This window comes from Suricata suricatta, chromosome 2 (assembly GCF_006229205.1).
Source record: "Suricata suricatta isolate VVHF042 chromosome 2, meerkat_22Aug2017_6uvM2_HiC, whole genome shotgun sequence".
NCBI lineage: Eukaryota > Metazoa > Chordata > Mammalia > Carnivora > Herpestidae > Suricata > Suricata suricatta.
Window position 1 is genome coordinate 179,188,367 of NC_043701.1, and position 14,609 is coordinate 179,202,975.

General features: G+C 49.9%; 1 long non-coding RNA gene across 1 annotated transcript in view; it reads right to left on the reverse strand.

The window, feature by feature from the left end:
• Positions 1-1,557: 1,557 nt before the first annotated feature.
• The window catches only part of LOC115273905, a 32,729-nt gene continuing 19,677 nt past the window's right edge, over positions 1,558-14,609 (reverse strand). The window contains exons 2-3 of the long non-coding RNA XR_003901004.1: positions 2,708-2,904; positions 1,558-1,649 (exon numbers count right to left, since the gene is read on the reverse strand). This is a non-coding gene — a long non-coding RNA (uncharacterized LOC115273905). The remainder of the gene's footprint in view (positions 1,650-2,707; positions 2,905-14,609) is intronic.

Sequence of the window (14,609 nt, forward strand, 5' to 3'; positions counted from 1 at the left end):
CGGCCTATGCTGCCACACACGCCCCATTCCTCAGCCCCCAGACTGGACATGAGGGAAAGTCTAGAATCTTAATTAGCCGTCCAATCTCATCCCCATTCTAATGCGTAAACTTGCCAGGGAGTGCCTACCTCCTTCTAGTTAATCCTGAGGGACAGAAAACTCATTACCTCCCAGGGTCGTGTGCAGTGTTTGCGGAAAGTTCTAGAAAGTTCTGCCCCTGGTAGTCAGTGTCCTTGGGCTGAAATAGTTCAGCTGCACGGCTACTCTGTGCCCACCCCCCACCCCCATGCTGGGTATTTACCCATAACGGCCACCGGGGGAGATGTGGCCCTGGCCCCATGTTGCCCAAACAGGGCCTTGCTGGGTCAGTCAGTTCGTTCCTCAAGTAAAAAGATGGAGAAGAATATTCTAAGCAGAGGGAATGACGGGACGGAACGGCACAGGAGCAAGGAGTCCCGGAGAGACATGCAGGGTGGAATCCGGGAAGCGGCTGGACTCTGCCAGGGGCCCCACGAGCCCACTGAGGGCCCTTGGGGACCAGTGACCTGACCCATCTGAGTGCCAGGAGGCAGGTGCACAGGGATAGCAGTGGCAGCTGGAGAGGAGGGAAGCGGTGAGCCTCTGCCCCTGGGCCAGATGGAAAATGGGGGTGCAGGCACTCAGACAAGGGCCGAGGGGGGCGAGGGGAGCGGGGGCAGCACCGAGGGACAGGCATCGACGAGGAGATGCAGCCTCTGCTCGGCCGCAGAGGTGATGGGTCTGGCTTACCGGTCACTGCCACCCTCCTCTCTCCACCTGCCCTGCCCAGACGCAGCCCCTCCCTGAGGGCGGGCTGGAGCTGCCCTCGGTGATGGTGACAGGGTGACAGGGGTCCCCTCCATTCCCCAACTCCCCATTGCTTCCCAGGCGTTGCGTGCTGGAGCTGGGCGCAGTCACTAAAAGGATTATAGACTTGCACTGATGAGCGACAGTGCACTAAGTGCTCCTGGAACCCTCTGGAAATGGAGTAGACAGATCCAGGCCTAGTAACTAACAGACATCCAGCCTTTTTCCTGCACAGCAGACCAGACGCCCCTCCTCCAGGAGCCGGAGCCCACAGAACCCGGCCTCGGCTCTACCCAGGGGAGCTGGGCTGCACCTGCTGCCCGCTCAGAACCTCAGCTTCCTCATCTGTAAAATGGGATCTCCAGGGTCCCTTCCGGTGTGAAAGAGCCCACACTTATCACCTAAGAGAAAGCCTAGGATCTCCTGCATTCCATGTCCCCGCTCCCTGACGGCGCCAGCAAGATTTCAGAGGTGGAGGAGCTCTGAGGGAGAGCCGTGGCGCCCAGGCTGCTCCCTCCCCACCCAGCGTGATCTACGGCTCTGGGGAACCCGAGCGTGGCACACAAAATGCCGCAGTCCCAGACCCGCTGCCGCCCTCCACACACACAGGAAATGGACCGTGATACACGTAATATTACATTTTAATGGTCTGCAGCACCCAAGGCGGAATGAGGGATCATTCCTGCGGTGGCAACGGATTAACTCCTTCTTTCTGGGTCTCTTCCGGTCTTTCCAACAAGGGTTGCCAAAGACAACACGCTTCTGAAGTTAGTAACCGGGTTACCTGAAAGTTTCTGGGACCCTCCTTTTTGGACTGCAGCTCCCTGTGCAGGAAGGATGTAACTTTCTGATCAGATCCCTGTGGACCCCTTCTCAGCCTCGGTGCCACCCGGACCCAGAATCAATAACCCTCCACGAGACAGGAAATCTCTGGTGGCTGACATCCGGGGCATGGTGAGGGGCACTCGGCAAGCCCCTGCAAATTAATAGCCCTGCGTACACTCCAGGGCCAGAAGGGACCCAGAGACTTCCAGCTTCTTCTAAGGTCCAGAGGGAAGAAGACACCTGCTCGGTCACCTCCAGGTCAGTGTGGATCAGGGACCAGGGCCTGAGAGATGTTATTGCCACCTAAGTGCCCTCTTTCCGGGGTGACGGGGGGCATTGGGCCAGGTGATTCTTCCTTGCTATGTCCCTCCCGGTGGTGCAGCAGCAAATGTTTCACAACAGACTCGGGGTGGAGGTGTCATCGGCTGGTAGCATTTGCCAATGATGTAAAAAAAAAAATTAACCTGAGGGCGCCTGGCTGGCTCAGTCGGTTAAACGTTTGACTTTGGCTCAGATCGTATCTACCGGTTCGTGGGTTCGAGCCCCGCATCGGGCTCTGTGCTGACAGCTCAGAGCCTGCAGCCTGCTTTGGATTCTGTGTCTCTTTCTCTCAGCCCCTCCCCACTTACGCTCTGTCTCACTCATCTCTCAAAAATACATAAATATAAAAAAAAATTTTTTTAAGTACTCTGTCCCGCCATGGCCAATTTCAGACTAACAGTGTGAGCGCTGGCCCCGGCTGGGAGTGGGAATCCGCACTCCACAGTGTCTTCATCATTCAGATACAAAGACACACGAATGACCTCAGAAACATGCATCAGAACTCAACAATTAGCAAGTGAGGAGTTCTGAGTATTTATCACCTTTGTCTTTAATAGAATTTAATTGTTTATCTAATTTAATTTTTAATAATGACGGTGTTTAACAACCTGCTTTCAAAATTCCTGAAAACTTGACAGTCAGCAGGTAGGAGGTACTTGGGGTTGGTGCCAGCACACCACCGCTCCCTCGGCTGGAAGTCACTGGCCACACGTCACTTTTGTTAGGGGGGACGCACCTGAGCAGGAGCCATGGCACTGGCTCCCAGCCCCCAGGAGGCCTGGCTGCAGACGGACACTGGCCTAGAAGGACCAATGGTCGGGAGGTGCCTTCTTTTCTCATTGATCAGCCTGAGCAGCTGCTGAGCTCAAGTGTGGTCACATATCTTGTTTCCTCTGCAGATGAGATCTGGTCCCTGAACTCTATGTCCAGCTCCTGCGGGAGGAGAGATTTGGGCACTAGCCTCTCATCTTTAAAGCGTAGGTGGCCTCTTCTATTTGATCATCTCCAAGGTGGCCCTCTGTCCCGCTGACCCAAGGGCACATGGGGTGGCACCCCCAGCTAAGCCTCCCTTTGCTGGGTGGCAAAAAGAACCGTGAGGTGCCCTCCTGCAGGAAGGGGGGGAGGGGTCTTGAGGATAAAATGGGACAGGACCCAAGATGGACTCCCGTGACGCCAGCCTCCTGGTGTGACATATCGTGTGGCTCCTCCCACGCTGAGCGGGGCAGAATAGGACATGGTGAAATGACAGGGAAGGACGTGGGGGCCTGGGTCATCAGAGACGTCGACTCCTGCCTGGCTTTCCCTCGAGTCACGCTCTCAGGGACGAGCCAGCCCCCGTGTCGGGGGGACATCCCAGCAGTGCGGTGGGGACAGCCACACAAGGAACTCAGGCCTCCTGCCAGGGGCTGGCGCTACCCCACTTACCAGCAGTAGGGGTGCACACCCTTGAAAATGGACCCCCCACAGTGCCCATCCAGAGTCCAACACCACACGAAGCTTCTGGGAGAGGGCACATGACATAAGTCAAAGCATGGTCCCCTCCCTCAAGATGATGTCACCATAGGGTCTATGTCAGGTAGGAGTCACTTTTCCGTGCGTATGACACTGCTATTGGTCACACAGCAACAGTAACTTAAACAAGATAGACTTCTGCATCTCTGAAGTAAATAAGGACCGAGGTGGACAATGTAGATCTGGGCCAGTGGCCCAGGCTCCTTCTGTCCTGTTACTTTGCCATTATCATCGTAAGCCTTCTGCCCCCTGGACCAAGATGGCCTCGTGAGCTCCAACCATCACATCTCCTTCTATCCCAGAAGAAAGAAGGAAGGAAGGGGGGCACACCCTCTTGCATCAAAGACAGTTGGCAGACACTGCACACACCTTTCTGCTTACATCCCAGTGGCCCAAAGTGCGTCATGGGGCCAGCTTTTATTCATGCATGGCCGTCCTGTATCCAGACAAAACTCAGGGCTTCTAGTGTTTGGAAAGGAGAGAATGGGTATCGGTGGGCAACAAATGATTTCTCTCCCAGGGCCTGGTGGAGGCCTCACAAGTCTGCAGCCAACAGACACACCTGCCTAATGTGTCTCTTTGCAGCCCGTGGCCGTTGGCTGAAAAAGCCAGGGTTCTCTCTCCCAACACTTCTTCTGAAGCACGGCCCACCGGGCACCCTATTTATGTGCTGACTTTTTAATTATCTGTCTCTCCCCCTGAAAGACAGAGTCCACGCAGGGGGGCAGCCTCACCTCTCTGAACCCCCAGCCCCTAAACACTTGCTGAATGAATGAAGGAGCCCAAGGCCCGAGCTGGGACCATTTCTGAGGCATCTCAGAACTCTCCACCCAGAGCGGTGTGCAAAGATTCAGTGCCCGTTCCTATCTGCTTTGGCACAGGCGTCTTCCCCGACTCTTTAGGACCCACCCCCATCTCATCGGCCACATTTAAAAAATAAGTAAATGCCGGACATTCTTATGAGGAAAACAAAACAAACACAGAAAAGGTAACTGTTTTTAGAGCTCTGTCACTTTCCCCAGGGAGCCAGGGTCCGTGTGTCCCCAACACCCGAAGCCCCAGAGGAGACGTGCAAAACATCATCCATCACGTCACACAACCGGTACGAGGGCTTCTGTTTCTGCCACACTGGTTTAGAGGTCATGGGGACACAGACAACAGATGACGTTTGAAGGGTTCTAATTACAAACCACTTTTTAAAACAGAGGAAAGGGTCCCCTGCTCAGTGTCTGTGGAAAGGGTCCATGTTGTTTTACAGGTGCTGATCAAAAGCTACCGTTCCCAGCCCACCCATAGACACGGGAGGGATTCTCATGAACCAGGTGTGGATAGTTCCCAAAAAGCCCCAAAGGAAGATGAATAAAGGAAATAAATAAAATTCATGGGAAACAGAAAATACAAAAGACCACTGAACTCCATTTGTTATCACATTAGCTATTTTCACCTTCAAACCGGCAAATATTTTTAAACTAATACACGGTGCTGGAGAACATGGGGTGAGGTGGGCAGTGGCGCACACTGCTAGTAGAGGACAAATCTGCATCCTTTTCTGGAACGCAGTTTGCAAACAGGCATCAGAAAACCTCAAAAATGTGCACAGTCCACTTGATACAATTATTCCACTTCTCATAATTCCTCCCCAAAATATTCATTCGTGTCACAAATAAATCATTGTTGATTGTCCGCTATCTACCATTTGCTGTGCTAGATATAGATACTAAATATTCATGGATGAATTAAAAATATATAGCTTCTGCCCCGTGGAGTTTGCGACTCAATGATAAAACAGATAGTAAACAAGTGAGGTTTACAATTTAATGATGAACCAGATAGCAAACAAGTAGTTTATAATTTAATGATGAAACAGACAGTGAAGAAGCCAGTAAACAAATAAGTATAAGTTATCAAGCTAAGAAGGACGTTGTGTTGAGGAGCCTGGATGGCGCAATGGGTTGAGTGTTTGACTTCTGCTCAGGTCATGATCTGAGTTCAAGCCCCGAGTCGGGCTCTGTGCTGACAGCTCAGAGCCTGGAACCTGCTTTGGATTCTGTGTCTCCCTATTTCTACTCCTCCCCCGCTCATGCTGTGTGTGTCTCTCTTTCAAAAATAAACATTAAAACAATTTTTAAATTTAAAAAAAGGACGTTGTGTTGACGCAGCATGAAAACAGAATTGCTAATAGACAGTCACAAAATTTCCGCTGAGAGGGTGAGATTAAAGCCAACATCTGAGGGGAACTGGGTCCCAGGTAAAGAAAACAGCCTATGTAAATGTCCTGAGTTTGGAAAGATCTTCTAGAACCCAGGAACCAAAGAGAGGCCAGGATGGCTGGAGCCTGGCAAACCAGAAGGGCCTGAGACACGACTGGAGGTGAGTCAGACTTGGGAAGGGAAGCCTGAGTGTCCGTGGCCTTCATGCTGCAGACCCTGGGGAGCATCTGAAAGTTCTTGAGCAGGAGAGTAACAGAATCCTGTTGGAAAGCTCAGTCAGGGAGGTTTTAGGATCCCTGACGACCTGTCGAAAGAGGTCAGCAAGACCAGACTGGTAGTCAGGAAGTTTCCCTGGATAGGTACGCCATCCATGGCCAGAGGTCTATGGGGGGCAGATGAAAGGCATTCTGAGGTAAAATCACATGTTTTGACCACAATGACTTGGGTGGCCAAGAAATGGGTGCGGCTAGACCTGTCAGCACATTGGCAGCCTGGGAGCCTGGGGGGAAGGCCGTGGGCGAATAGCATCAGGACACGACGGATGAGAAGGTTTAAGGACAAAGATGGACCTCTCAAATCGCAGCTCATGTCTCCCCTTTGGGGCCCCTTCCCTGTAACCCTCCAAACACGCGGGGCCCTCATTCTGCCTCGACTCCCTCACACAGGGCGAAGCAGCATTTCCAAGTCCGTCCAATGGAAAGACCAACAATAAAAGGGGAAACCGTTCCGTTTCCTTCCCCGTCCCTTGCTTGATGGTATGGTTTCAGTTAGTAACTCGGTCAAGGTCAAATATTTTCCTCAGGAAACTTGTCGGTGAAACGCTCGTACCAAGAGCACTCCGTTGTCTCTTCCCAGTTGGGGAGAAGCGAGTTCGTAAGCTTCGCTCAAGGATTTCGTTCCCCAAAGACACCACAGACTCCCTGGAGCCTTCCTTGGGAAGGCCAGCTTGACTTAGCATTTTTCACAAAGGGCTGTCTCACATTTATCAGCAGTTCTTTTTCAGAATTAACTGTTTCACCAGCTATTTCAGTGTGTGTGGGGGGGGAGGTTTTTTTTTACTGTTTTTATTTATTTTAGAGAGAGAGAGAGACAGCATGAACAGGGGAGGGTCAGAGAGAGAGGGAGACAGAGCATCTGAAGACAGGCTCCAGGCTCTGAGCTAGCTGTCAGCACAGAGCCCGACACAGGGCTCGAACCCACGAACCGTGAGATCATGACCTGAGCCGAAGCCAGAAGCCAGACGCCCAACCGACTGAGCCACCCAGGCGCCCCCAGTGTGTGTCTTTTTTAAAGGATGCTGCTAGGACTTTCCTAGAGGAAGAACAGGAGGGGGAGAAGGATTCCGTGAGGCAGAGGCGGCTCCCCGGGGCCTTCCCTCCGGCGTCAGTGGAGACGAGGTGCGGCTGCCAGGCCTAATGACCCTCCCTGCTTCTCCTCACAGAAGATGGGGCGTTCGATGCAGTGCTCATGTCTCTGGAAGTCTTGTGTGGGCCCGAGGAGGCCACTGTCATCTCTGCAAACTCACTGCTGAGACCAGAAACGAAGGAGTCGTGGCCCAGGCCGGGCTCACACCCAGCACCCTTCGGAAAACAAACAGCTCCTGGGAAGGTCCAGACCGAGGCATATGGCCGTTCCTGAGCAGACAGACTCAGACGCACACCATTGCCTTGACTCGGGCCGCTTTCAGTCATGAAAACTTTTCCTCACAGAGGAAACTTGTTCCGAATGAACCGACTCAATAACTCAATTTTGAAACTGTTTTCTTAAGTCCTATTGAAACGGGAGGTATTAGGACTGCACAATAAATCAGTTTATGAAATACAATTTCCTGTCAGCTGTTCTAAATAAAGTTCTTTTTTAAAAAATTTTTTTTAACATTTACTTATTTTTGAGAGACAGAGGGAGACAGCATGAGCAGGGGAGGGTCAGAGACAGAGGGAGACACAGAATCTGAAGCAGGCTCCAGGCTCCGAGCTGTCAGCACAGAGCCCGACGCAGGGCTCGAACCCACAAACCGTGAGATCATGACCTGAGCCGAAGCCGGACGCTCAACCGACTGAACTACCCAGGCGCCCCTAAATAAGATTCTTTTAAGACCATTATAGGGTCGGGTGGAGAAATGATTCTCTCTTCCATTTGGAAGTTGTCTTTGTTGTTTTGGGTTGGGGGGGGCGGGTTTCCTAGTGATTTTAAGTCTTGTGGATGGATGTAGAGGAAAGAAAATGAGATGTTTCCAACATATTGAGAAACAGGTTTTTAATACCATGAGACCCTTCCTGTCACAAACTCAGGCGACTGCGGGAAGATTTCATTAAACTCCACATTCCACACTAGCTCCTGTCTGCTTTGGAACCGCTAAGGATGCCCATTTAGAGAGAGGAAATCTTCCCACACCAGCTGCCGAGCCGGCTGTGAAGTCTTTAATAAAATCCCTTTTTGCAGAAAAGGGTTTCCCCCAACAGAGGCCTAACCGGCGCACGCTCCTCCACCGACACATAAAATAAAACTAAAGTGTGCTATTTTCTGGGAGTCCCCGGAAGCAACGGAAACAGCTAGATTTCCTCCTTCCTTTGTTTTTGCCAGATGCAACATCGCAAACACGGAGAAAGGTGTAGAGAAATGATATAACAGACTATCCTCCACCGAGCTCAAGCTTTGCCGTAATTGTTTCAGATTCCTCTCTCTCCGAAATCACTTAAAATTAGGTAAAGTCCCACATAGCATCTCTCCCCTTCCCCAGAAGTAACTCTTGTTGTAGTGACATGGTATGAATCATCACATGCTAATTTTAATCTGTTTGCTAAAAGTGTGTGGATCTGTAAATTCTATAGACTGTTTTCTATGTTTCTTGAAGGTCACCAAAGGAGACTCCTGAGTGGCTCAGTGGGTCAGGCATCTAACTCTTGATTTTGGCTTAGGTCGCCATCTCACGGTTTGTGAGTTTGAGCCCCATGTCAGGCTCCACGGACCCTGCTTGGGATTCTCTCCCTCTCTCTCTGCCTCTCCCCTACCTGTTCGTTCTCTCTCTCTCTCTCTCTCTCTCTCTCACTAAGTAAATAAATACATAATCTTAAAAAAAGATAAAATTCACCAAAGTAGGAATTATTTGTTTGTGTCCACTGGAAACTTATTTTTCCCCTCAAAGTCTTACTTTGGTTGAAGAGACATCCATGCTCTTGACTGAAGAGACTCATCACCATAACGATATCACTTCTGCCTAAGTTAATTTACAGATTTAATGCACTTCCAATTCTTAAAAATGCCACCAGATTTTTGTTTTGGGGGGAGTTTGTTTTGTTTTTGTTTTTGTTTTTGTTTTTCTGGAGGAAACTTGATTAAAAAGTTTATACTAAAGAACAAAAAAGCAAAGCTAGCCAGAAGAATCCAGAAAAAAGAAAAACCAGATGGGGGCAGGGCTACCCGCCATTCGCACATAGTGTAGAGCCTGTAATTAGGAGTTTCGCTATTGGCACATGAATAAACAGACCAATGGGACTGAAAGAAAATCCAGAAATAGATCCAACCGCATCTGGAAAGTTATTATATGAGAAAGGCGGCTTCGCAAGTCTGTGTGGAGAGATTATTTTTTTTCTAAGCGGTGTGAGGATAATTGGATAGCCACATGGAAAAAGTCAGACCTGGAGCTCGCGCCGCGCACTGGGGTAAAATCCAAAACAGATCAGACGTTTAAATGTAAGAGCTGAAACTCTATAGGTACCACAGGAAAACACGGGCGAGGGTCTGTAGAGCCCGGGAGTGGCTGGCAATGGAACTCACTGTCTTAACCAGAAGCAAAGCGGGAAAAGACAGTCCTCTGTGAGCACAGAGTTAAAATAAAACTCTTTCTGACGGCAAAACCACCAAACACAAGCACAGACACGTGACCCCAGGGTGGAGGTCCGGAGGGCTCCTGACTCCAGGTAAGAGCCTAGATCATGCTGGGTCAATAGGCAGTTGAGTTGACTTTCTAGACTGGAGGCCCCAGAGGTGGCCTCATTGAGCACAGGGGCCCTGGGGTCCACGTACCTGTGTCTGACTCTGACTCCACCACTTACCCGCCATGAGACCTTGGGGAAAGTGTTTCAACTCTCCAGACCTCCGTTTCCTTTTCTACGACCAAAGGTTAACACCAGTACCTAGGCCTGGGGTTGTGAGGAGGAATAAATGCTTACTTAGTTCAGTGCTTAGAACATTCTAGAACCTTCATTGATGTCAGCTCTCACTTGCCAAGGCCCACAGCCTCTTACAAAACCAAAGCCTCGGCTACAGGTTGGCTGCCGGCTTCCTCTCCCGAGCCCCCTCTCGAGCTGAGAAACCCCCCCTCATTCCCCAGTTTTCAGCAGCAAGCCTGGCCCTGCCCGTCACCTCGCATAGACCTCCTGTGCTCCTCGCCGCTCGTAGGGAACAAATTCTCGGCAGCCACTGCTATCAGAGCTGACCCTTTCTGACATCTTAACAGGAAATGCCTAATATGATCGATGGGCGTTTTCTTTCTCTTTTTTAATTATTCCATCCTGCCATACATTTCTCTCTTACTCTTTAAAGGTGGGGCTTTTTTTTTTTTTTAATGAATCAGCTTTGGATTTTGATCCTTTGAATCTTCCCTTTATTTTCTATCACATTCATTTCTGCCCATCATTGCATCATTTTTTTTCGACTTCCTTTGGAGTTTCCCAGAAAGAGATTTTTCCACTCTCCAAGATCCTTTATCTTCGGTCTTCCTGCCTTTCTAATTGTGGCACGGAAGGCCCCCTGTTTCTCTCAGATCATTGCTTGCGTCAACTCCCACACGTTTTCGGGGGTTGTGGCCACCATCCCCACCGCTGACTGGTGGTTGGTCCCCTCCAACACACAAGAGGATGATCTCTCCGCCCCCTTCAAGTTCGGCCTGGCCACGGGGAAATCTGAGTGGGACCGATGAGCTCCGCTCTTTGCCAGAAGCATTAGCGTTGGTTCAAGCCTTCCTGGGACCCTCCTCCTCGAGCTCCGGGATTGGTGACATTCCAGAAGGCTAAAGCTCCAACATCCATTGTTTCTGAGTGAAGAAGGTGTGAAGCAGCGTCTTCCTGGCCCACAACGGGCATGTAACCGGAGGGAGAGAGAAACAAGCCTTTGGAGGCTGTGTGTTACGTCAGCATAACCTAGCCCGTCCTGGCTGGTACGCATCGTGCTCTGTGATTGTTCACTTTTAAGTATTTTTATGATTTCTGTTATAATGTCTTCTTTAATATACGAATCATATCCTGACTTTTTTGTATTTCCAATCATACAGAAGGTTGTGATCCCTAGTTTTATTACATGTGACCAGAGAACATAATTTCTCTATGATCTGATGAATCAGCACCTATCATGATGCGCGCTATGGCTCCAGAAGATCAGGTTGGGGCAATTCTCCATGTGCTGGGAAATAGGCATTGCCTGATGGGTGAGTACTAGAGATCTTTTATCTGTTCTTAGATCAATGTGTGGTTCAACTTTTCTACAACTTTTCTAGCTGTTGGCTTGATCGATCAGGGGCTGAGAGAAGCATGTTAAAATCTGCTATGATATGAGAGGTACACTTCCTCTCCACCTTTGCCCCCTCCGGTCTCCAGCCTCCAAACCCTGAAGATCACATAGGACTTACCCCCAGCACCCCAAGTCTCCTGGGGAGGTCCTTACTGGGTCACGGACTTCTACAAGTAATGGTGAAAGGTAAGAGTCTTTGTCTTAAAGTTGTATTTGTATGTGACTTCAGGGGATTCTCTTTTCTTGAAAGCTTGATATCCCAGAACGGAAGTTTGATGAACCAAACAAGTATTTGAACTAAAAATGTGAATTTGTAGCCTGAGAGAGGATATGAAAACAGAAGGGAAGACAGAGGAGATGGTTTAAATTTGGACCACGTGGTCACTGCATCCGTGTGCAAGGAACTCACGCTCTCTCTGGTCCAGACTGTCTCCAGCCTCACCCACCTCTATGGGGCTTCCTGAGCATGGATCTGGTGCCAGAATGTGTTTGAGCAGCCCCAGCCTTTAGAATGGGAAAAAGAGCACGGGTCCCTGCCTGAGGCCAGGGACAGGCCAGGAACAAGGACCCTTGCCTGCGAACGTGATGGGCTAGGGATGTGGGTGGGGGTCACACAGAGCTGAAGGCCAGCTGTCCTCACCATGAAGAGCACAGTCACTGTGATGATGATGGTGGAGAGGAAAGAGAAGGAAGAGAAGGAGGAAGAGGAGGGACTTGAGCGTGCAGAAGAGAGTATTCTGGACGCAGGTTGGAGCTAGATCATGCAAGGAGGTGGGGCACCTTGAATGCTACCCGCGTTTAATCCTAAAGGAAACCAGGGGCCACTGGAAGTTTTAGAGGATGGGAGTCACGGACAATACAGTAGAAAGTTAATCCGGCGGCATCTACAGCCCGTACGCGATATGAGTGTGAAGTGGCATGGACACACAAACAGGACCGTCAGAAACAAGGGGGCAGGACTCAGGGCCCCTCTGGGGTTGTGAGAAGGGAGGGAGTGGAGGCGGGCAGCTCCACACCAACAGCACACGGGTGCCTGCTGTGTGTCCCAGTGACCAAATCACAGTTACCTGCAGGCTTTAGGGGACCTGCACAACAGCTTGCCCGGGAACCTATTCCTGAAGTTGTGCATGGAACACATTATTATTCGTATTTTATAGATGAGGTGGCTGAGGTAATAAGGAGTTAGCTTCAATTTCCTGTGCCCAGCAGCTCAATATGACACGGTACTTAGGAGACCAGGATCTAGGTATGAAGATCCACCCCTGTAATTGTTTGCTATGTGACCTTGAGCAATGTACTCAGCCTCTCTAATACGCCATCTGTAAAGATCACATTGAAATAACATGTGCAAAACGTTCAGCAAACACCGGGCACACAGAAAGCTCCCAAGAACTATTATCTGGTGTCGTCACTATTATTGTCATGGTTAACGTTGTTCGTGCTGAAAGGGACACTACACGACCAAGGTCAGAACTGGGGTCTTGGGGTCTGTGTCCTCCCAGTGGGGGGAGCAGCTCACTTCCCACCTCACAGGGACTGATGATGCCTTTTGGAGATTGCTGAATGGTCCAGGCCGTTTTTCACATTGCCAGAAGACAATCAAGTTCAACATCTAAATCCTGATTTCCCTGCAGCCCACAGCATGTGACTCTTTCTACCCCAACGTGGAGTCGGAAGCAGATCCTTCGAACCATGCTGTTTGCTCTGCACCAGGAAGACACGGATGCCTCATAGAGAGACGGACCCAGCAGCCAGGATTTTGCTAGATGCTAACCTTCCCTCATCAGGGCTCACTTCTGTTTAAGCTGATACAGATTCCAGACTTTAAATAGAAATGATAAATTATTGACTATCACAGTGATTGATTCTCAGACTGTCTGCTGACCACCAAATTGCTCCGATTGTCTCCCGAATGAAAATTCCATAAGTCATTAGCGCGAGCCCGCAGCAGCATCCTTCATGTTAACGATACGGCTGCAATCACTCCTTGACACTAATTACCTTTCCTGACTAATTTTGAATGCGAAATCTTGCTAATGACTGAGACCCACGGTAAAAGGCCCCATTTTCTCCCAGCGTTCTATAATCTATGGCATCCTCATGCCCACATAGCAATTATTAACATTGCGCTCCAGCCTGCCTCCTCATCGTGTTGGCAGCCTTTAAATAGAGAACTCTTTATCCCAGGCTCCTTGACATAAACATAATTTTATCTAGAGTCCCCTGAAAGTGAGTTTCCGGAGAAGCAGAGTCTCCGTGGATAGATTTCTAACTTGTAGAGACAATCATGAAAAATGTTGGATCCACAGTCCTTCCACAGCTGGGGGAGAGAAGATCTGGCCTTGCCACCCGAAAGCATTGGGAGTGGTGACGTCACACACGCCATTGCATGTGGCCCTCACAGCTTGTGTGACAGCTGTTTTGAGCTCATTTTACAGATAAGGGATTGGAGTCTGGAGGTTTTAAGTGACCTGCCCACTGCACACTGAAGAGAAGAGAGACTTGGAGTTTGGTAGACAACTTCTAAGTTGGCTCCCAATGACCTCTACCTTCCAGGATAAGCCCCTCTCTGTAAAGGCAGGTGGGACCTGGTGACACTGTTATGAAGAGAATACAGCAAACATGAGGAAAGGTCATTGCAGACTCAGTTACAAAGGCTCTGGCTTCACCTAGTTCACTTTCTCCCCACTCTTTCACTTACTCGCTTTGAGGAAAGCCAGCCGCCATGTTGTGAGCTGCCCTTGGAGAGGTCCTCGTGGCAAGGACCGGAGGGTGGTCTCTGGCCAACAGCCCGTGGGGAACTGGATCCTGCCAGCAGTCACATGAGTAGTCTTGGAGAGCCCTTCCCCTAGTGGAGCCCTCAGATGAGAGAGCAGCGCCCACCAGCTGACATCTTGGTTGCAGCCTCATAAGAGAACAGGACCCAGAGGATCCAACTGAGCCGCGCCCAGATGCCTGACCCCGAGGAACCGTGAGTCAATCAGTGCGCGTGGCTTCACGCCCTTGGGTTTGGGCAGGGAAATAACAAAGGATCAAGCATATGCTGGAACAACGCCAAAGCCATTTTTGTTCCCTGTGTATTTTTTTTAGATCACCGATGGGGGTATTTTATTAATTCCTTGTTCAGAATTCAAACAAAAAATATATAAAATTAAAATCAGAAGCTCCTTTTCACCCTTCCTCATCCCTTATCATATACTTCTTCCCAAGAGGAACCACACAGTCTTGTGGATCCTTTCTGGACTTTCCTGTATATTTATACACATTCACAAATTTATTAAATAATAAACAGGGTACCCCATACATCCTCTTCTGTGATTTGCTTTCTTCATTGAGTAGTAGATCCTGGATCTCCCCGGGCTGGTACATAAAAGAAGCTTTTCCCCATTCTTTCCTTTGACTTCAGAA